The sequence below is a fragment of the Takifugu flavidus genome, chromosome 1, assembly GCF_003711565.1.
Source record: "Takifugu flavidus isolate HTHZ2018 chromosome 1, ASM371156v2, whole genome shotgun sequence".
NCBI lineage: Eukaryota > Metazoa > Chordata > Actinopteri > Tetraodontiformes > Tetraodontidae > Takifugu > Takifugu flavidus.
The window spans coordinates 22444525-22469052 of record NC_079520.1 but is presented as its reverse complement, the minus strand read 5'-3'; the positions used below and the strand labels follow the sequence as shown (position 1 = coordinate 22469052).

Below are 24528 nucleotides of genomic sequence, written 5' to 3'. Positions count from 1 at the left end.
GACAAATGAGAAAATAGCACATTAAAACATTGTTGTGATATTGACGATTCCAGAAAAAGTCGTTTTGACAAAAATACAGCACCTACCACCTAGACTTTTTTGAGAAAGACCAAAAACTATTTTGGAGTCTTCTTTTAATTCCTTTCACCTTCAGTTTCTCTATATGTCATGGAAAAAGCAGTACTGAATTTCATGACAAAAGATGTGTCCATCTCCTGGAGGAGCCTTATCCTGCCTCCCTTTTTTCTGGCTGTCTGACAGACATTCAAGACTGGCCACTCGTACTCCAGAGCAACAGCCTCAGCTTGCCTTCCCTATGCACTTTTTGAGCCTTTTCTGTTCAGAGACGTAAGCAGACCCTCCCCATCCAAACATATAACACTCATATTAATTGGGTTTTGGGGAGATGAACTCATCTTTTAATAGATTCCTATGCTGCCCTGCATCAATGCTAATAAATAGTTAAGGCAAATTTAATTGACCTCCAAAGAGAAATATAATTAATGACAAGAGATGCAAGGCTAAGCACAATGGATTTAAGGATTCACACTTCAAAAAGGCACTTTTAATTTAATATTTACTCTGCCATAGATGACTTGCAATCACTTGGGGAGTTTTCTTTTGCTTGTGATTATTGAGAACTGGTAGGAAACATGCAATGTGTTATCTACACATTTTTGAAGGACACATGTGGGACAATGTCAGGTATTTTTTGCTACCCTATAAAGCTTCTTATCGAAATTCAAACAGAACCTTTAACAAAATTTCACTTTGTAGCCCCCAAGAAACACAAGGATCTATTATTGTACAATACACAATAAGTGTTTGTGAAATGTGAAAAATGTGTGTAACTTTATTGGTTCTTAGGACAACAAGCTGATGCAAACCTTTTCTTTTGCTGTCCCACTGAGCAGTGGCATGAATGTAAATGTAAACTTCATAGTTTGCAGCTCTGTGTTGCATAGTCCAGTTTGCATTTAAATGGAAATCGTGTAACCAGACTTTTCCACTTTTTAGTTTTGGGAATAAGTATAGTTTTTATAAGCAGAGCTGACATATTTATATAGATATTTATTCATGAACGTGTCTCAGATCTCATCAATGCATTATAGTTCTTTGTAGTTTGTTTACATATCTGGTTTAAAATTGGAGAATTTAATCATAATATACTTCTGACTGTGACAAGGTCAAAATGTTTGCAAGTCAAAATTACAATTATACAGATGAGTTGGTTGAATCGGTATTGCGGAATAACCAAAGGAATGTGACTTTTGTGCCTAAATACAACAAATAGCCAAAGGAGCCTTCTCATTTCTTAAGTTATAGGTTCACAGTAATTTCATAAACAGCTCTTGACACTGAAAGATTTTCGTCTATTCTGTTTTTACCAGCGTGTTGAACATGATAGCATATTGGAGATAGCCACCCATGTTAAACTTATTAGTGACCTTGAATCTTAAATATAATTTGCCTGTAACAGGATCAGACTAATGGTTGGCTAATAAGACTCTCTGTAAACACTGTGGTTAAAGTATGTCCTCATGAGGAAGACAAGTAAAAAGGTAAATATTAATGTGAGAAAAGAAAGTGAAATGAAGGAGGAACATGTGGAAAATCTAAAGTTTAAGTCAAGATTTTTTGATAGATAAGGTGATAGGTTACTAATATAACACTACAATGTACAGAATAACTAATCTCTACAGGTTGTATTGTTTTTAGTGTTGAAAAATCAAAAGTTCAAAGTCCAACGTCTGCCTTTGGTAGGATGTAGTCAAGGTTGGGAACAACCTCATAGCTTTTCCTTTTTATATTCCAACTTCCTTTCTTCCTCCCATGGGTATATCTCCTATTAATTAGCTGTTAATGACATCCTTAGGGAGGAGGATCAGTATACTCCTGTCCTGTGAGGCTTTAGCCCAGCTGACATGAGAATTTTAAGGTCTCTTCTGAGACTAATATTTCTTCAAGCCAAGTATGAATTTTAAAACAGGGATTGATATTGTGCATCTTGAGAAATATGTTATAATCAAAGCATGGTATAAACATATACAAATAAACTGTGTGTGTGTGTGTGTGTGTTTGTGCAGCAACTTAAATGTCAGTGACTACATCCCTTGTTTATGAGACATGTGAATTTTGTTTACAATACATAGCAAATTCAAAAGTATATGCTAAATGCTATATATTGTGTGAAACAGGTATCCTAAACAATGATTTGATTTAATACATTTTTATTTTGAACATGTTTGTGAAAATAATGAAAATGAAATAACTTTTAGAGACAGATTTTAAATTACGGCGGAATAACAGATGCTTTTTGGGTGTGGGGGTGTATGGGGGGTTCGAGCTTGATTATCTAAAATTTGAGGGGAAAGGACTAAAGGTTCTTGTTCCAGGAGCAGTGTAATAGATATTATTTCCGTTTCATGGTCAGTCACGTAGACCAAAAAATTTCCAGAAGCAGATGTTTGTGAGAACACAGTAGTGGAAGATTGAGTGAAGGAAATGCATTCATAAATCAATGTTTTTGTCATGTAACTGCAGGGAGAGATAATTTGCTTTAGTTGAAGACAAATGGGAAAATAAATACCAATTTTATAGTACAAGTGTTGTATGATTAATCAGTGTGTGACTGAACAATCAAGACATGATGTGATTCGTGATTACATGGAAGGACAATGAAGATGAAGATGCTAATGTGCACAGAAGCGATTGTAATGGGTTGAAACTCACCCCAATTACAGCACCCAAACAGCCGAGGTGAAGTCGCTAAAAGCCTTAAATGACAACATTATTTTTAGCAGGGTGAATGGCGGGCAGGTTTGCAGCAAACAGCAGCAGTTCACCTCAACGGGAGTGGATTGAGAGTAGGCAGACCAGCCTAAAATTTCTTAGCGAGGAGTCTTAATTCAAGAGTGATACAGGAGGTTTCTGAGAGTGACTGTGAGCAATGAGGGGACAAAAACATTTCTATTAGTGATGAGGTAGGGTTGACTCCGTTGCTTGGTGATGAGGTCGTCTAAACACTGTTTGATTGGTACAAAGCCAATTGTGCTGAATGGTCAGTGTAATCAACTGATCATACAACTGTAGGAAATGTGTAATCCTGAAAAAAATATTTATGTCACAAAGATGAATCTAAACAAAATTAAATTAATTGTTACATAGATTCAAGAAGTTTGAAGTTTAATTTAGCAGAATGACCAAAAAAAAAATAGAGATAAAAAGGAGAAAGTGCTGAAGTTGGGAAGAACACGGGAGATTTAGGAAAGGAATTCGGTCCCGGGATCATGGCACCAGGGAAAAGGCAGACTTAGGAGTGCATTACCCAACCAATCAATGTGTTTTATGCACAACCAAAGAGTGAGAAATGTTAGTGAGACTGCGGCAAAAAATTGTTTTTTCTCCAACTTTCTAACCCTAACCCTAAGAAAGAAACGTGTGAATCCTATATTTATATGGAAATTGTTACATATTAGATACAGTATAGGCTGTATATTTGTATGGATGCTTATGTGTATAGTATTTATTCATAGGAAAAATGGACAGAGTGTTGCGAAATATATCAAAATTACACTCAATAAACGATAAAAGTCCTCCTCGCTCCTCTTAATAACTTTGCTCCTTAGCAGCATTTTAAGGCCTGAGATGCTTTGTGAGTAATTTTTATCTTACTGAGGGAAAATTCTATGAAAAACTTGTTCAAAACATTAAGAGTAGAGCAATTCTACGAAGATAGAATGACATCACTAAATGCTACTAAATGCTAGTCTAATTCTTTGTGAATACGCGCTCTGGGGCTAAAAGAGTAGAAAAAATGGTGTATGAGATTGTTTTAATGGCCGAGGAGAGAGTAACAAGGCTAATGGGTTGTCCTATTTATGGTGGAGAAGGATGTGGCAAAACAAATTTAAAACAGGTTTACCTGGATTAAAACTGTAATTTCTGAAAGACTTTTTTGTGTTGTGACTTTCAGTTTGTTAGAATAATTATTACGGTAAATCGGGTTCTTGTATTTTTCTCAGTCTGCTGTCTTCAGGGATGGATGTTTTTTTTCACCAGGCTCTATCAGTTCAATAGTTTTCCATTTTATAAGGTTATTGCTGATGTAGATTGAAATACATTGTGACAGCTCTCCAAATCAAATTGTATATGTCCATTTTTCAGCTCTTATGCACAATCAGAAATGGATTCATAATGCCTGGTGCTTTTATCGGCACTCAAAACACATAAAATGGAAGTGCTATGTGTTAGGCCTCTTTGAATACTCCCTAGTGTTGTATACCTTAACATTTATCGATAGTGAGGGGGAAAATGGATAAAAGTAACTGTTTTTCACTGTTTGGATTTTTTTTAATTCTTTTTTTTAGATTTAGTGCTGGGCCTAACACTTAATAAAAAGAGCTTAAAGCAGAAACTTCGGTCTAAGTAAAATATCTTGATATATAAATTAACTTTAAAGCTGTAAGCATCAGTGAACAGGTCCTGCTTCCCATGCCCCTGTTCCTATGTGACCCTCTTGGCCCTAGATCAGTAACGTTGGGTTCTTTGGTATCATTTATTTTACTTTCTTTCATCATTGTTTTCTGTATTTGATTTTATTTGTCTTTGATCTGCTTATTCTCCTAAAAAGCTCTATGGGGCAGTCATTTTTATGCCTTTAGACAAGGGGTCGGCAACCCGTGACTCTAGGGCCACATGCAATGCCCTAATGGCTTCCTGGAGCTTTTTCAAAAATATGAAAATGGAAAAAGATGGTATGAATAAATATTTTTTTAGTATAATTTCTGTAGGAAGAAAAACATGACCAACATTTTTAAGATTTTCTAATGCTGTAAAAATGTGTATAATAAATATTTAATTTCAACATCTTATTATAATGGAGGTTAAACTTAAAGTACCAGGAGCACAGTAGTCACATGGTGCGTCATTCTCTCCAGGATGCACTGCAGGAAAAATAAACATTTAATCATGAATGCTCATTATGTATTTGTAGCCTACTTTTCATTTTGAAAGTAGGCTAATATAGCTAATATAGACACTTGCAGCATGTGTTGCCTTCATTATAAGGCTTGTATAAGGCTTTTAATTTTTTGCAGCTCCAGACAGATTTATTTTTGTTTTTTTTGGTCCAATATGGCTCTTTCAACATTTTGGGTTGCCGACCCCTGCTTTAGACTCTTCTGGGAGAACCATTTATAATAACCAAAACTTTGTAAATGTTAGAATGTTTTCACCAACTGAAGATGCCCATGTTGAATATAGATTATAGATATAGATATAGATTATATTATATTATAGCATATCGATTCTTATTTCGTTTGGACATAATCCCTGGATGCTTTTAGTAACAATTATGAAAAAGGCGAAAACATGCTTATAACGGCCCAAAATTGACCATTCTAACGAGACGGGCCGATTTACTGTTGCATCAACGTTTTCATTGACTTATTTTGTAGATCCCGGTTTATATGCCACCATCACTGTGATGATTCTTAGCATAATAAAACTTCTAAAACCATTGCTCTTCCACTCTTCGGTTTTCATTTCCGAAGACCTCAAAATATACATTTTTCATCAGAACTGGTGGTGCATGCTTATGTGATTTTTTTTTTGCCAGGGGAGAAGAAAAAAAACACTAAAACTACTATAGGCTCCTCACCTGTTGGTTATTGACCCAAATTAAAATGTAATGTGATTAAAATAGCTGATCAATATGAATACCATTTTAGGAAAAGCGTTTATACTGAAGGTTTACATAAATATGCATGTTATGAAGTATAAAAAAAAAATCTCTTCCTCGCCCCTCCTAAGCGGTGCCTCCTTACTTCCTTACTTGGGTCCTCTACCAGAGGCCTGGGAGTCTGAGGGTTCTGCGCAGGATCTTAGCTGTTTCTAGGACTGCGCTCTTCTGAAAAGAGATCTCCTGGTTCCTGGTATCTGTTGGAGCCATCTACTCAGGTTAGGTGTTACTGCCCCTAGTGTCCCAATCACTACTGGGACCACTGTTGCCTTCATGCCCCACATTGTCTCCATCTCCTCCTTCAGCCCTTGGTACTTCTCCAGCTTCTCGTGTTCCTTCTTCCTGATGTTGCTATCACTTGGGATTGCTACATCTATCACCACCACTGTCTTCTGGTGTTTATCCACAACCACTATGTCAGGCTGGTTGGCCACCACCATCTTGTCAGTCTGGATCTGGAAGTCCCACAGGATTTTGGCCTGCTTGTTCTCCAGCACTTTCGGGGGTGTCTCCCGCCTGGGCATCTCCACACAGTCTGCACCTGGGGTCTGGTCTGGTATTATAGACCTCTATTGCTCTGGTGCTCAGGGCTCATCCAGGCGTTCATGTAGGTGTGGATCTTATCAGGCCCTGATGCTGTCCAGCTCTTCTTTTTGGACACTCTTCATCTTATAGCCAAGCCCTGTAGGATTACTCTTGCCGCTGCGTACATCAGCTGATGGTGTCACGGAGGGGGGTGAACAGGACCCGAACGCAGGCCAGGACACAGTAGTAAAATAGTCACAAGGTTTTATTTACGGGGGAAGGGGAGCAACACAAGGAAGACGCGGGTAGCCCTCCAGGACAGCCGAGCACAGGGAACAGAAGCGGCCCTCCAGGGCCACAGGAAACTCGGGAACAGAAGTGGCCCTCCAGGGCAACAGGAAACTCGGGAACAGAAGTGGCCCTCCAGGGCCACTGGAAACTCGGGAACCGAAGCAGTCCTCCAGGACTGCAGAGAACTCAGGAACAGCAGTCCTCCAGGACCACAGAGAACTTGGAACAGAAGCAGTCCTCCAGGACTGCAGAGAACTCAGGAACAGAAGCAGTCCTCCAGGACCGCAGGGAACTCGGAACAGAAGCAGTCCTCCAGGACTGCAGAGAACTCAGGAACAGCAGTCCTCCAGGACCGCAGAGAACTCAGAACAGAAGCAGTCCTCCAGGACCGCAGATCCAACACACGACGAGGGAACCCGAACAAACACCCTCACAACACAAACAGACACCCTGGCACTGACAGGCAGGCGCAACCTGCTTAAATAGGCAGCCCAATGCAAATTGCCTACAGGTGCGCCTGCCAGCAGTGCCAGCTGTAACCAATTGTGCCCCACACCACCCCCTGCAGCACAATGACCGACACAACCCCAAAACCCTGACATTACCTCCCCCTCAACGGGCGCCTCCTGGCGCCCTACAAGGACCATCAAAGTCCTTGGCACAAAAGAAGCGACGGGGAAGGTTACTGTCAGGGAAGGGGAAGGGAGGGGTTGTGTCTTTAGCTCCACTGCATCCTGACCCGCCGGGTCCACACTGGCCAGGGTGTTCTGTCACGGAGGGGGGTGAACAGGACCCGAACGCAGGCCAGGACACAGTAGTAAAATAGTCACAAGGTTTTATTTACGGGGGAAGGGGAGCAACACAAGGAAGACGCGGACAGCCCTCCAGGACAGCCGAGCACAGGGAACAGAAGCGGCCCTCCAGGGCCACCGGAAACTCGGGAACCGAACAGCAGTCCTCCAGGACCGCAGAGAACTCAGAACAGAAGCAGTCCTCCAGGACCGCAGATCCAACACACGACGAGGGAACCCGAACAAACACCCTCACAACACAAACAGACACCCTGGCACTGACAGGCAGGCGCAACCTGCTTAAATAGGCAGCCCAATGCAAATTGCCTACAGGTGCGCCTGCCAGCAGTGCCAGCTGTAACCAATTGTGCCCCACACCACCCCCTGCAGCACAATGACCGACACAACCCCAAAACCCTGACAGATGGTCGTGGTAGGGATGGTTGACAGTGCCGTGTTCATGTCCTCCAGTAGAGATTGGTCTGTTACTTTGTGTGTTAGCCTTGGCAGTTCCCCCAGGACTTCATGATTCTCTCTCTCAGGTCAGCTGCCCTTTTCCCGATTCCATCTGTTATTGGGGCTTTGTACCCAATATTGATATTGCGTATGATATTGATATCATACCCTCATATTGGCTCCCCCTTGCCGTAGCATATTTGTACCGTGGGTGAGGCACACCGCCGTGCCTCGTCAATCTCTAGCTGTGATAGCAGCTTCTTATTGCGGATATTTGAACACTGATCTCATGGAGTGCAGTCAGCTTCTTAAGCCAGTAGACGTGGATCTTATCGGGCCCTAATGCTGTTCAGCTCTTCATTTTGGACACTCTTGTTTGGATGTCTGCTAAGGTGATGACTACTGGGTCTTGTTCTGGGAGTTGGCTGTGCTCAGCCTGTAGGTCTTGCAGCCATTGGGCAGTAGTGCTGTGCGTTGCCTCTTTCTCCCGGATACTCTTCCAGTATTGTTCTGTCTCAGCCCTGGGGGGGTCTGTTGTCATCTTGTTGCCCTGCCATTGAGAGTAGACCTTTGCCAGATTGGTGGAGAACACCCTGTTTATTCTCCTTTCCTCTACTTCTCTTATGTACCTCTTTAGTCGGGTAGCCAGGGCTGTGAGCCTTTATCTTAGCAGTCTCCAGTGCCTCAAGTATGGACAGTTTGTTGAAGAGTGCAGTCCCAAGAGCAGCTAAGATCCTGCGCAGAACCTTCAGACTCCCAGGCCTCTGGTAGAGGACCCGAGTCCGAAGTAAGAAGGCACCGCCCAGGAGGGGCGAGGAAGAGATTTTTTTTATATATATTCCACTACAATATATATAATAAAAAATAAACTTGGAAAGGGTGAGAAAGGAATAATATACATGATGAGTGTGAGGTAGGGGAGTGTTGAGACGAGCACAGTGACAAAGCTACAATCAGCACAATGTGCTTTCATTTATCTTCCTACTGCCTGAGATGTGGCTCTCAGGACATCACTTGATACTGCTTTCCTCAGACTAACACTCAGATATGAAGTAGATGGGACCAAAGAACATTTCTCTCTTTGGACCAACATCTCATGTTCCCAGAGCTGATTTCACCAGGCAGATTGTTTCAATTCATCAAATATGTCATACAAGCTTAAACGTGAAACATTGAACTGTGGATAACCTGAGGGTTCTATCCAAATGTTTTTTACTTTTTATGAGTTGTATGTTAAAGTTATAATATAGAAACGAGTAACGAGTTAAAAGTTTACTGAAATACTGTCAAAAATTATCTAGGGATACGTGAACTGACTGTTTTTGATTGTTCTAAATGAGCTGTGTTTGCAGTGTTGATCTGAATGACACCATTGTGATTGATCCAGTTGAGGGTAACAACAATACATAACATGAAGGCAGTCCCCTTTGTCTACACTTGTCCCTCAAAATAGAGGGGCACGGGAAAGTGGTGAAAACAAGAAAGGGAATACCACTTGAAAAACTGCTACAATGTTCAATCAACTGACTGTGACATAAACCGAATCACAAAGAGTCCATGTGTCATATTATATTTTAGTTTGATGCATCTTGTTGCGGGCTATTTTGTAGCTCAAATATAAGCTCGTTATTTAGTATTTTATTTGAAAATACATGTCGATGTGTTTTGCCAACATTCTAGTGTTGTCTTATTCCTTCTAATGCTTAAGAAGGCAGAATGGTTGGGCTATATTTTTGCCTATGAGAGTGTCGGATTAGTATTATACACACATACTTCTAGAATATACACAAAAACTGATATTTTTTGTCTTACAATCCTTTTACCAATATATAGTAAAATCTTTTAACTAACACAGAAATGCAGAACCTTTACGCAACAGGTGAACTGTGAGTAACAACACAGCAGAAGTACACAGATGACAGTAAATCCAGATGACCAGGGACAAGCTCTGTATATTTGTGTGTGTGTGTGTGTGTTGCTGGATCGCAATATTCTCAAAAATGTCGCGTGTTCTCTGAATGAAGACTTTAAGAAGAAAAATGTCAATTTCAAAATGTATTTAGCAAATAGAATCAATTCAAGATACAAATACAGTATTACAGAGCTCCAGGCCAGTTCAAAACCCTACAATAACAAAGTCAATTGTCAGGGATGAAGTCTGACAATCTAACTATCCCTTGACCCAGTCTTTTATAGAAACACATAGGCAAATTATTGATGCTAATCCAGTCCGATGTTATCTTTTGATTGGATGACCTCGTCTTCTTCTTCCAGTTCCATTGGATGCTGGCACAGTCCTTGTTCTCCATTGATTCACAGATAGCCAAGTCAAAGTTCACATTCTTCTTGCAGATGAACTTATCAATACGACTAAACTATGCTGTCCAGTTTTACGATGGGTCTTTAACACTTTCAGCCTGACTGTCATCCCTGATTACAATTATCTAAAGAACAGTTGTGTCAAGGGAGGGTCAACTGACTACTTATCTTTACTACACTTCCTAGGAGGGGTGAACTAACTGCTTATTGTTTTTACTCTTGATAATGATTATATTATCCCTAACTTCTAAACTAACTGTAACAGAAACATATACAAAAAAGCAAACACAATTCTCTCCAGTGTGTGTGTGTGTGTGTGTCTGTCTGTCTGTCTGTCTGTCTGTGTGCATGTTTGGAAAGAATAGTGCAACGAAGAAAAATTAAAGAACATCTGCCTGTTTGGCAAAAGTTGATGACAAAATTAATTCATCTGTGGCAAGAAGCAGGCACAAGACACAAGATAAACTAGTACAGGGGGAGGACATCTATTTACGCTAAAACACTGGGTGAAAGTTTTCAAGTGGCGACAATTGGGACAGGAGTAGACTACAAAAATCGCTGTTGTTTTTGCGCACTTGATCATAAGTTGCGTCACCAAGGACAAGATGTAACTGGAAAACAAGACATGAGCCTACTTAAACACATGACTGAACTAAGGGCAGAAAATTAAAATTCATAGAAAAAATGCTGATTTAATACACGTCAGTAGAATAAACAATTGAAGTGCAGTGTTTGGCTGTGGAGGTTTAATGTAGCAGAAAATTAAAACCATCAAGTAAAGTAGAAGTACTGGAAAAATTAGACTTAATTATAGTAATGTGCTGAGTAACATTACATTACTGACAATTGGAAACTGAAATATGTATTGAAACATTGGAGAGGATAACTTCTCTTAGCATTTTTTAGGTAAACTGTTGAATGTTGCCAGATTTCATTTCATGGTGTAGCCTTTTCACAGTCGGAAACTCCAGTCTTGATTAGGATGTAATCACTTCACTCATTAGAACTCTTTCCTTACCTCCCCCTTACCTCTAATTTCTCTGTTTCTTACTCTCCACAGTCAGTAAGCCAAGAATTTACCCTCCCCTTTCATTTGATCCCAGGCTGTTATGGCAGACAGTGAGTTAATGAACCGCAAATGGGAGAGGAGCATCCTATTAATCACCAGTGGCCATAGTAAATGGGCCGTCATTATTCATCCTCCATTTTAGATAAATCTTTAAGCTTCCAGCAGTTTTGCTGGTCTGTGTTACCCAAGCGTGATTCATTCCCTATTGGTTCCTACACATTTTAACGAATTCTGTAAGAAGTACGTTTCCAAAACTCAAATCTGCAATATGTTTTGCATGGCTCACTCTCACCCCACTGGCCAAGGTCCTTTAGAGCAGAGAAGCTTCCTCCTCACTGAGTTGCTACATATGTTTGATTGAACACTATAAAGGTTCGTATGAGTCTAAATCTGGTCTGCCAGCTTTCTACTCCAAGCTGAGGAGGTTAAGGACTAGGTCAAGGAAAGAGTGAGGCCTCAGGATGGACATGAATCTGCCGCTAATGATGGTAGACTGCTACCTCTGTCCTTGAAAGGCTCACAAATCCACCAACCTACAATCTTTTTTTTTTTTTCAAATGTAAAACTCAAGCATGATGTCAATTTCTGGCTAATGCAGCATTTTGGAGAGCAAAAAAAGTCTTTATTTTCCAAATCACTGCCGTATTTAATGTGTGTGTGGTAACGTTTAAATATAACTGCAACAGTGACCATGTTTGGTTTGAATGCCATTCTCACAATACATTCTCACTTCACCCACAGAAATAAAACAAACAAAAAAAGATAAATGTCAAAAGCAAGTACATGTGCCTCTCCTTGTGATATACTGTATGTTGCACAGTGCAGTGTCAGCACATTGCCAATTGCTCCACTGTGTTTGCTGAGGATACTAAAGGATCTCAAGGCTCCTTTGTGATTTTACCACTTCTTTCTCAGTCTAAATCATATTTCAAATGCAACTTGAACCATGGTAGAGTAACATTTAAACAATGAAATTCACATGCTGTGAAAAGTAAGTCCTCTTTATTAGTATGAAAAAACATCAAAATACTTTCATTGCTCATCACAGTAGTCTTATTAGCTGGAGTTGAATACAGTTGCTGTGAACCCGAAATATAATTAAATAACATTTAACTCTAGAGGTTTTGAAAAACAGTAGATAGACATAATAGTATGGGGGTGAACAGTGTTCTGTAAGACACTGTAATGTTTTAGTTAAAATAAATGCCACCTGGGACATGGCTTACTGAGGGATATAGCATTATCTGTAGTACTCATCTTCTTTTCCAGAGTAACAGAGCCTGGATGTTAAACAGGAAAACCATATGTTCACCATTTTCAAGCAGAACATCAGCCCACACATTTTGACCTATATTTAGCTGTGGAACACACATCGGCACACTTTCAAGAGAAAATCGGGAAAAGCTGTAAGAGAAGGCAAATTTTTGCTGTTACTGTGGAGCAGTCATTTAATTAGATGTATTCATTCATAATAAGTGAGCAGTTGGCATTAGTATTTCATACTTTTTTAGTAACAGTTGTTGGGTTTATTTCATTATTTTGATATCTTTGATCTGGTTATGGCCAGTAGAGCATGTGAGGGTGAAGTTTTGATCACCCGCGCTGTTCGTTCACTAGACTCAGAGTAACCACGCAAACAACAGGAGTTCCTTGCAAGGGAGAGCTGAGCAGCAGTTCAAACTTCCTCTGTCAACTCTGTTCGTCTGCTGCTCGCTCACCTCTTTTATTGGTGCAAACAGAATGGGTGTCTAAACAGGATCTCGTAACTCATTGTCTTCTGACATCTTAACAAACTTCTCTAATCTTGACCAACAGGATACATCTGGGTGCTGGGCTTGGTTGTAAGCAGCTTCAGCACTTTTACGAAACACTCTCATGTTCTTCTTTTCTTGTCAACATTCCTCAAACACTCAAAATCTACATACAATAGCATTTAAAGATAATACCAATAACAACAATAACAATAATTCTTCTCACAAGCATCTGGGAGAGAACAGTGCATGAAGCAAGTCTGTGGATTTATATGGTGTGTATTAACGTGCATAAATAGAAAACTGAAGACTTTAGTTACATAGAAAGGAACAAAGAGCAACCTCACCCTGGAATCAGTATTCTTTGTGAGACTGAAGCTTCACCCCATTTGAACCACCTGCAGAGCAGTGATGCAGAAAAAATGGAGGCACTGCAGAATCTTCTAACAGATAGTTTGTCCATCCATCTATCCATCCATCCTCTACCACTTATCCGGGGTCGGGTCGCGGGGGCAGCAGCCTAAGAAGAGAATCCCAGACTTCCCTCTCCCCAGCTACTTCTTCCAGCTCATCCGGAGGGATCCCCAGGCGTTCCCAGACCAGTCGAGAGACATAGTCTCTCCAATGTGTCCTGGGTCTTCCCGGGGGCCTCCTACCGGACGGACATGCCCTGTACACCTCTCCAGGGAGGCGTCCAGGGGGCATCCTAACTAGATGCCCAAGCCACCTCATCTGGCTCCTCTCAATGCGGAGGAGCAGCAGCTCTACTCCGAGCTCCTCCCGGATGGCAGAGCTTCTCACCCTATCTCTAAGGGAGAGCCCAGCCACCCTACAGAGGAAGCTCATTTCGGCCACTTGTACCCGTGATCGTGTTCTTTCGGTCATTACCCAAAGCTCAAGACCATAGGTGAGGGTAGGAACGAAGATCGACCGGTAAATCGAGAGCTTTGCCTTTCAGCTCAGTTCTCTCTTCACCACTACGGACCGGTGCAGAGTCTGCATTACTGCGGACGCGGCACCAATCTGCCTGTCGATCTCCTGCTCCATTCTTCCCTCACTCGTGAACAAGACTCAGAGGTACTTAAACTCCTCCACTTGGGGCAGGATCTCCTCCTTGACCCGGAGAAGGCACTCCACCTTTTTCCGGTTGGGAACCATGGCCTCGGATTTGGAGGTGCTGGTTTTCATCCCAGCCGCTTCACATGCGGCGGCAAACCGATCCAGTGATAGTTGGAGGTCACGGGCCGATGACGCCAACAGGACCACATCATCCGCAAAAAGCAGAGACTCGATCCTGAGGTCACCAAGCCGGACCCCCTCAACACCATGACTGCACCGAGAAATTCTGTCCATAAAAATTATGAACTGAATCGGGGACAAAGGGCAGCCCTGGCGGAGACCAACCCTCACCGGAAACGAGTTCGACTTACTGCCAGCAATGCGGACCAAACTCTGACACCGATCGTACAGGGAGCGGACGGCTCGTATCAGGGGGCCCGACACCCCAGTTAGTATGTTAGGATGCTAAACATTCCACTTTACTTGAACCATTATAATTAATTATTCTGTTAATTTCGCCTTCATGGTTAAAAGGAAATACTAATTATTCTGTCCTTTCCTGAAATGTATTTAATGCCAAATAAATAAGTCAAAGGACATATTGCTGTGAGGCAAGAAGTAACTTATAGTATATGACACAGCTGCGGGCAATCATGCCCGTGAGTTGCTTCGCCCCGGACACCTGTTGTGTATCTGGACACTAATGAGCCTCTTTCTTAATCCCCAGAGGCACACCTGCTCCCTGCCAGATCGTTATTCATGTTCCGATGACTTTCCAGCGTATTCCTGTTTGCCTACCTGCCCGGTTCCGACCTTGCCTGTTCCTGACCATTCTGTTTTGCCTGCTCCTCGGTAAACTCTGTCTGCCTTCTGCCTGATCTCGGCCTTGTCTGTCCCCGACTATTCTATTCTGCTCGCTCCCCGGTGAATCCTGTCTGTTGTCTGTTTCTGACAATAGAGCGGTGTTCAGCCAAACTCGTGTGTCGCATATGGGTTCTCATCTGGTCCGTGACAGTACGATCTGGCCAGTAATGAACCCAGCGCACAACTCGTCCCCGCTGGACCGACTGGAACGAGTTGAGGAAATCATTCAGCTGCATGAGGAGGCGGTGGCGGCTGCCGCCGCGGAGACGAGACGCTAACGGCGAACGAGCAGGCGCTTGCAGAGCTTTCCAGTCTGCTCAGCCGACTGTCAGCGCGCCTGGAACCAGCAGCGCTTACCGCTTCTTCCGTACCTGCGTCAGCTCCTGTAATTCTGCAGCAGGGCCCCGCACCTCGGGTTGGCGAACCCGAGCAATTTGAGGGTACTCCGGAGTCCTGCGACGCCTTCGTGGTGAATTGCTCCCTGCTGTTTTCCCTGCAGCCCTGCACGTTCACTACTGAGGCAGCCAAGGTAGCGTACACCATTAAACATCTCACCGGACGGGCATGGCTCTGGGGAACTGCCGAGTGGGAGCGTCAATCGGAGGCCTGCTCCACCTTCTCCACTTTTGCTGCCGAGCTGGCGTCCGTCATCCCAGCCCAGTGTTGGATGGGCATCACCTGGGGAACATACGTCACCGGACAGGCCCAGTGACAATGCTGCTGCAGGGCATTCACCGGGAGGAATACACTTCCACATCCTGGAGGGAGCGCACTTTCCCTTGGTCCTGGGTTACCCCTGGCTCCGCTGTCACAACCCGCAACTCGACTGGGAGACAGGGGAGATCCTGGGGTGGGGAGTTGAGTGTCATCGGTCCTGCCTGGCGCCAGCGCCAGCCCTGCGGGGGACCTCGGCTCCTGACGTCACGCCCCCAGATCTGGCCGGGGTTCCAGAGCAGTACCACGACCTTGCCAAGGTGTTCAGCAAGGCCCGGGTGACCTCCCTTCCACCCCAACGACCGTATGACTGCGTGATTGACCTCCTCCCAGGCACCGCACCACCCAAGGGAAGACCGGAGCGAAAGGCCATGGAGGAGTACATCTCCAGCTCTCCGTCTGCTGGGCTGATCCAGCCATCCTCCTCTCCCACAGGTGTGGGGTTCTTCTTTGTGGAGAAGAAGTACAAGTCTCTGTGTCCCTGCATCGACTACCGGGGGCTCAACGAAATCACCGTGAAGAACCGGTACCTGCTTCCTCTCGTCACCTCCGCCTTCGAGCTGCTCCGAGGGGCAACTGTCTTCACGAAATTGGACTTAAGGAACGCCTACCACTTGGTTCGCATACGGGAGGGCGACGAGTGGAAGACGGCATTCAACACCCTGGCCGGACACTACGAGTAACTTGTTATGCCCTTTGGATTGACCAATGCACCGGCCGTCTTTCAGGCCTTAGTTAACGACGTACTCCGGGACATGTTAGATCGATTTGTCTTTGTCTACCTGCACGACATCTTGATCTTCTCAAAAGGACTCAAAGAGCACATGCAGCATGTGTGGGCAGTACTACAGCGGCTACTGGACAACCGGCTGTTCGTAAAAGCCGAGAAGTGCCTGTTTCATGCCCCATCAGTGTCCTTCCTCGGATTCATCATTGCACCGGGGAGCATCCAGATGGACCCAGGGAAGGTCTCGGCGGTCGTGGACTGGCCGCGTCCCGAGTCCCGCAAGCAGCTGCAGCAATTCCTGGGGTTCGCTAATTCTACCGGCCCTCCATTCGAAATTATAGCTCCGCTGCAGGGCCACTCACGGTGCTTACCAGCACCAAGTCGGGGTTTCCTTGGACGACAGAGGCGGACGCAGCATTCCGGGAGCTCAAGAGGCGGTTCGCGACTACCCCCATCCTGCAACTGCCAGACTCTAGCCACCAGTTTGTGGTCGAGGTGGACGCCTCCGGCACGGGGGTAGGAGCGGTGCTGTCACACAGGGCTCAATAGGACCAGAAGCTGCACCCGTGCGTGTTCTTCTCCCGCCGGAAAGGAATTACGACGTGGGAAATCGGGAGCTGCTCGCTGTCAAGTTGGCACTGGAGGAATGGCGGCACTGGCTGGAAGGTGCCACGCCGCCTTTCATCATGTGGACAGACCACCGCAACCTGGAATACATTCGAACAGCCAAGAGGCTGAACTCCCGGCAGGCTCGGTGGTCACTGTTTTTCACTCGGTTTGACTTTACCCTTTCCTACCGCCCAGGGTCCCGCAACAGCAAGGCAGACGCCCTCTCTTGACAGTTCGCGGGGAAGGAGGACGAAGGCCCTGGGAGAACCCCGGAGAACATTCTCCCCTCCCCGTGTATTGTGGCAGCAGTAACCTGGGGGATCGAGGAGAGAGTCCAGAGGGCGGCTGCCAATCAACCTGGACCTAGCACCTGCCCCAACAATCGGCTCTTCGTTTCTGACTCTCTCAGGGCAGAGGTCGCCCACGCGTCTCGGTTGGCCTGCCACCCTGGAGCACGTCGGACGGTCTGAAGCAGAGGTTTTGGTGGCCCTCCCTGGGGTAGGATGTCCAGGAGTTCGTCAACGCCTGCCCCGTCTGCAACCAGCAGAAACAACCATGCCGAGCCCCTGCCGGGCTACTGCAACTTCTGCCGGTTCCGCGTCGACCCTGGACACACATCGCCCTGGACTTCGACACCGGGCTGCCCGTCATTTTGACCATCGTCGACAGATTTAGCAAGATGGCTCACTTCCTGCCCCTGCCTAAGCTGCCATCGGCAAAGGAGACTGCCCAACTTGTGATCCAGCACGTCTTCTGGCTTCACGGCCTACCGGAGAGCGTGGTGTCAGACAGGAGTCCTCAGTTTGCCTCTGTCTTTTGGAGAGAGTTTTGCGGGCATCTGGGGGCAACTGCGAGTCTGTCCTCGGGATTCCACCCGCAGACCAACCGGCAGACAGAAAGGATCAATCAGAACGTGTAGGTGGCCCTCCAGTGCATGGCGACATGGGACCCGGCCACATGGTTGACCTTTCTGGGCTGGGTCGAGTATGCCCACAACTCCCTGATCAGTTCGGCGACAGGAATGTCGCCGTTCCAGTGTGTTTACGGATACCAACCCCCTCTGTTCCCGGCTCAAGCAGGCGAAGCATCTTGTCCCTCTGCAGCAGCTTATGCCCGCCGCTGCAGGAGGACGTGGGCCTAGGCTCGGGCCAATCTTCTGAGGGCGGGCGCCCGGTACGAGGCGGCGGCCAACCGGCACCGGACCCCAGCCCCCAGATACAGAGTGGGACAACGGGTGTGGCTATCCACGCAGGTCCTGCCACTTCGGGGTGATTCCAGGAAGATGGCCCCGCGGTTCGTGGGTCCATTCCCCATCGTCAGAGTCATCAGCCCGGCGGCAGTCAGACTCCAGCTTCCCCTGTCAATGCGCGTGCATTGGAATAATTCAAATATACTTATTTTGTCAAAAATGTGTGTTGTTTCTCAACTGCTTTTTTACCTTTGGCTCCAGAGTGGCATTTCCTTTTGTGATTTTCAAAGCAGATCTTGTCAAGAGCCTTCCCTTTAACTCACAGACAGCCTTTCTTTTAACGTTCTATCAAATTTCTGTTGTTGTCACGAGAAGTGGCTTTGTCACAGTGGGTTTAATCTTTCAAAAGTTGATCGACAGGTATCGGCAAATCATAGACAATAGCTGAAAAAATAAATAAAATTCCTATGAAAAATCAGAAATGTTGGGATAAGCATTGTAGAGCTGTGTTTGTCACACCCAGCGAGTTACAGCAGACGCCACAGAATTTACCAACAGGCAAAGGTTCACCTTTAAATTTCAGTTATACTAAATCACTATATAATAATACACTATACACTTTTGGTTAAGGATCTGGCTCCAGATAAGTGGGTTGTCTGTCTTCTGCTTAATTCATAACACGTAAGCCAGTAAATTTCAACTGTACAATTTAATTATTTTAGTTCATTTATGTGCTTCATTGGGTGTGTGAATAAATGAGGATGCACTCTAACAACAGGACACAATAATCTGTACTAAACACATAATTTCAGTACTATTAGTGTACTATGCCAGTATGTGCACATCCATAAAACCTCTTAAAATCAATAACTACAAAATTAAAATTAGCAAATCTTACTTTAAGTCCTTTTATTACTCTATTGAAGAATACGTTGCTTGAAATGTTCTTTGCCAGACCTATTTTGCTTTGACCCTCCACTAAAAATAATGTTAATAATTACTTACTATCCAGCCTCTCACAGTTTGATTTGATTTGATTCAAATATAAATGCAGCAGTGGATAAGACTATTTCTTTCCTAATTTTTTACGTGGAAGGGGGGGTTCTCAGCTCTTCCATCATGCCTTGTTGTGCCAAGCCTTGACTGCTTTCTGGCATGCATTCAGCTAGTAAAGCATGTGGTTTGTGCATCTGTGTGTGTGTGTGTGTTGAGGGAGTTTGAATGATCCTGTGGCCTAGCACACTATTTCCTCTAATGCACAGTGGGCACGGAGTCTATTGTGGAGATTAATACGGGTTTGGCCTGTTTGTAACACAGGCATTTGTTCTTTCAAACATTGCAGCCACCAGTGAGGCACTTTATCCTCACTCTCGCCAGGCCTGTTTACCCAACAGCTATCTGCTGTTTGTCTTGTTACCTCTTTCAGTCACTCTCCCCCTTTGTTGTCTTGCTCTGTCATACCATATATTATTGTTCATTAATTTCTCCCCTTATAGGACACACGATGCATGGACCGATGAATGACACAGCAAGAATAAGTTTTAAAATCCCAGTAAGAATAAAACAGCATGCTGTCCTCGGTGTGCACGTGCTTCTCCGACACAATTTAAGAGCTCAATCTTTGGTTGTGAGAAAGCATATATTTTGGGCTCTTACAATTATGAAATCCTTTCCTAGTTTATTCTAAAGTGAGCTTGCTGACGCCACTTAATTAAGTTGTTTTGCGAACAAATTTCAAAACTGCTAGAAAACGACCATATGTGAATGATTTACAATGCTAATTTGAAGTATGGACAATTATTTTCTTTAATATTTTTCAATAGATCCTGGCTTGACCATCAAAATCCTTGAGTTATACTTTGTTTTTGTAGTGATAATCCCAAATCTAGGTATTGCTACTTTCTCTGGCTGATATGTTACTTAGAATACAGTCTTTGTGCAGTTTACAGAAAACCATAGCCTCCGAATAATCTCAGTAGTTTACTTTTATTACCATAGAAATATCTAAGTGTTTATCCCTTTATAGATAAACTGAGTCCAGCCATGCCAAAAAAAATCAGTGATTTTAGCAAATCACCTTACCTGTTTGAGATGTTTCAGTCAGGCTTTAGAGCTCACCACAGCACAGAAACAGCACTTCTTAAAGTTACTAATGATCTTCCCATAGCTTCAGATCATGGACTGGTCTCTATGCTGGTTCTGCTGGACCTCAGTGCTGCTTTTGATACAGTTGATCACAGCATCCTGTTACAGAGACTGGAACATGTGATTGGGATTAAAGGAACAGCACTAGACTGGTTTAGGTCATATTTATCTGATAGATATCAGTTTGCTCATGTCCATGGCGTTCCCTGCTCATACAGTAGGGTTAGCCATGGAGTTCCACAAGGTTCTGTACTTGGACCAATCCTTTTCACCTTGTACATGCTTCCCTTAGGGAACATTATTCAGCAGCATGGGATACATTTTCATTGTTATGCTGATGACACGCAGTTATATTTATCCATGAAACCAGAGGAGACAGAGCAGTTAGCGAAGCTTCAGACCTGTCATGAAGATATAAAGTCTTGGATGTCTTCAAATTTCCTCCTCCTTGACTCAGGAAAGACTGAGGTCATGGTGTTTGGTCCTGAACCTCTCAGGGATAGATTAGATCACATGATCACTCTAGATGGTATCTCATTAACATCTAGTCTCTCTGTGAGGAATCTAGGAGTAACTTTTGACCAAAATCTCTCCTTCAACTCACACATTAAATTAGTCTCTAGAAGTGCCTTTTTTCACCTGAGGAACATCACAAGGATTAGGAAACTACTGACGCGGCATGATGCTGAAAAGTTAGTCCATGCATTTGTTACTTCCAGGCTGGACTATTGTAATTCTTTATTATCAGGGTGTCCAAACAACTCTTTAAGAAGCCTCCAGGTGATCTAAAATGCTGCAGCCAGAGTTCTGACAGGTATTGACAAAAGAGATCACATAACTCCTGTACCGGCGTCTCTTCATTGGCTGCCCCTTAAATTTATAATAATTTTTAAAATCCTTCTTTTGACCTGCAAGGTCCTCAGAGGCCTAGCTCCAATCTACCTGGAGGAGCTAGTGACACCTTACCAGCCCAATAGACCGCTCCGCTCTAAAAATGCCGGTCTACTTGTGGTTCCCAGAGTCTCAAGGAGTAGAACGGGGGGCCGAGCATTTAGCTACCAGGCCCCCCTGCTATGGAACCAGCTCCCTGTCCAGGTACGGGAGGCTGACTCCATCTCTACTTTTAAAATTAGGCTTAAAACCTTCCTCTTTGAAAAAGCTTAATATTACTAATTCTGTAGTTTCAATTACTATCATAGACAGACAAATTATCATACTTAGGGGGATTAACATCTTAGCTATGCTGTTATAGGCCAAGGCTGCCGGGGTCCAGAAACATGATCACCTGACAGGCCTCTGTCACCCCACTGGGTCATGGTTTCTTCTCCTCTCCTCTCCTCTCCTCCTCCTCATCAAGTAGACTAGTTATGCTGATTCTTGTGTAGTTTTTCTGCTCCCCCCCGCTTCTGTATTCATTTACAGGTATCGCCGCCTTGCATGATGCATGCTTTACTGCATGATGACCTCCGCCCCCGCTGACCCACTCGGCCGGCGGCTTGCATAAATAGTGTATTTTTGTGTGCGTTTCTGTGCTCTGTGCCTCTCCTCTCCTCTCCATTCTATCATCTACCGGTCCTCCCCCCTCTCCTCTCTCTCTCTACCCAGCCGGCCATCAGCAGGAGGGTCCCCCTACATGAGCCTGGTCCTGCTCAAGGTTTCTTCCTGTTAAAGGGGAGTTTTTCCTTGCCACTGTTGCTTGTTGGGGGTTAGGCCCTGGGATTCTGGAAAGTGCCTTGAAACAATTTTGATTGTAAAAGATGCTATATAAATAAAGATTGAAAGATTGAGATTCTCTTGCTACAGAAGAAATAGCTCAAGGGCTGTCATCAATAATGCTATAAAAAAAATAATAATAATAATAATAATACAGTACAAAGTGCATACACAATGTTGATGTCACCACTTAAGCATATGTGGTGTCATATATAATTTACTTAATTAAAACATCTAATTATAGAATACGAATTCAGGTAATTGAAAATGTGCCCTAAACAATATAAAAAGCAGGCATTTAACAACTGCTACTTATAGAGAATGAGTTTTTTTTTAGAAACTTCTTTACCTCTTTCTATTACTAATCAGGCCAAGTCTTCAATGTATCCATCCTGAGTTAGTTACTGCAGAATGTCAGAGGAATTCATTATCATTTCAGTTGCCTGACTTTTTTTTTGGTCTGAGAATTCAAGATAATTTCTGACCTCTTTGTTGCTGCTCCCATTAGAAAAGGGGGTATTTATCAAACTGAACACAGAAAAAGGTCCTATTATTTGACAAATAAAGAGATTTATGCAAAGCATTTATAAAGTGGTCTCTGGAGAGGGTGAAATATTAACAAACACTTCAGAAAGCGGTGGATCATTTGAACCATTTAGATTCAATTACATATATTTACATTCTACACTTACATCTTGTGACATTCATTATGATGTCCTTCACTCCTAGGTCTTTATTGAAACCATGTCAACAGCACTTAAGAAATGTTTTTTGATATTGGTTTGCTGAGCTGATCTGCATCAAACATTAGCATACATTTTCAGTGGTATTGCAGCTCACCAATAATAAAATTATCAATGGTTAATTTAGCCAAATTTCAGTTATAATTTAACTTTACTACTGAGGCAATCTGAGCATCAAGTTTACAGTCACTGTCCAGTGATACACACAGATTTGGTCTGGGTGTAAAAAGTCAAATCAGCTCATGACTTATAATATTTATTTTAAAGAAAACCCAAACCAAGATGAACACTGGACAACAATGAACTAGCATTAATTCAACATTTTAAAACCTCTACTGATTATCAAATGTAATAAATGGATAGGGAGAAAAGAACATTTGATACATTTTAAGAGGGTTTGTTTTTTTATCACAGTGTCTCACCTACTGAATGTTGTTTCTGGGCTAATAGCTGTTATGAGTGATGCAAGTGCGGTAATGTGGTAGATCACCCTTTCACTTACAGTCAACAGACAAGCTTAAGGCAAGATCGTGCTTAGCACCAACAAGAAAATGAAAATGTCAAGTTAATTTATGATTCAGTGTCCTACTTGTCATTTAACACAGGGTAGTTGGAGCACCCTGGTGTATATAGCGTGAGGAAAATAACTTCCCTTAATGGGTATGTGATGTATGAATTTATAGTATGTATGAGATGGGGGAATAAAAGCCATCTTCTTAGTATCCTCTCAGCTGTCTTGTGTGGGTCTTTAATGAATAAAAAGACTACATAACAGACTACAACTTGACATGTGGGGGACATCAAAACAATACAATTCATGCATGCTTCACTGAAATATTGCACTGCACTCACACATGTTTATCTCAAAATTTAATGGGAACGTTGATCAGCTTATGTATTTCATTTTAAAGTCAACCAGTTTGGTGAATATTGCATGACAAAACATAGAACATTTATATTTTCGCCAAACATCAAATTGACTACAAGATTCGACAAATCAAATGTTTTCAATCCTTTTAAGCATTAAATGTGAAAGCAGGCCACAGTTGGTCTTCATCACCACTTCCGCAGTGGTACAGTCCTTTTCTCATGTGTTGCAGCAACAACTAAGGCAGTTCTCTTCTGAAAAACACAGTGCAAAGCAAATTGGAGAAATTCAAGTTAGCAAATGATTGGTTGTACCTGGCACCTACCTGCACATCACCAACCTGCCTTTTGTACAGACAAGCTGGCCTGGGTCCTGCAGAAATCCTTCACAAATCTTGTGACTGGTTTGACTGAGGGTAGATTTACCCATTAAGCATGTTTTATCTCTGCTGCATTAGCAATAGCTAACCTACAAAACCTGCACAAAAAATCCAAAATCCTTCCACAGCTATTCCAATTCTCAAATATCAAATCAATCTTTATTTATATAGCATCTTTTACAATCAAAATTGTTACAAGGTGCTTTACAGAATCCCAGAGCCTAACCCCAGACAAGCAAAAGTGGCAAGGAAAAACTCCCCTTTAACAGGAAGAAACCTTGAGCCGGACCAGGCTCATATAGGGGGACCCTTCTGCTGATGGCCGGCTGGGTAGAGAGAGAGGAGACGGGGGAGGACAGGTAGAGGATAGAATAGGTAGGAGAGGAGAGGAGAGGAGAGGAGAGGAGAGGAGAGGAGAGGAGAGGAGAGGAGAGGAGAGGCACAGAGCACAGAAACACATACAAAAAGACACTATATTGAGCAACCCGCCGGCCGAGTGGGTGATCATGCAGCTCCGAAGGCGGCGATACCTGTAAATGAATACAGAAGGGGGGAGGGAGAAGCAGACAAACT

At 43.5% G+C, this 24528-nt stretch overlaps 1 protein-coding gene and 1 long non-coding RNA gene across 2 annotated transcripts in view; one reads left to right on the top strand and one right to left on the bottom strand.

Annotated features, from left to right (window-relative positions):
• Positions 1-24528, top strand: part of LOC130517088 (carbonic anhydrase-related protein 10) — a 141399-nt gene that overhangs the window by 51401 nt on the left and 65470 nt on the right. The gene's annotated exons all lie outside the window — the stretch shown is intronic.
• LOC130517460 (uncharacterized) lies at positions 6516-6975 on the bottom strand. The gene is made up of 2 exons (XR_008947722.1): positions 6816-6975; positions 6516-6744 (listed from the first exon to the last, which is right to left on the bottom strand). It is a non-coding gene; the product is annotated as an uncharacterized LOC130517460 (long non-coding RNA).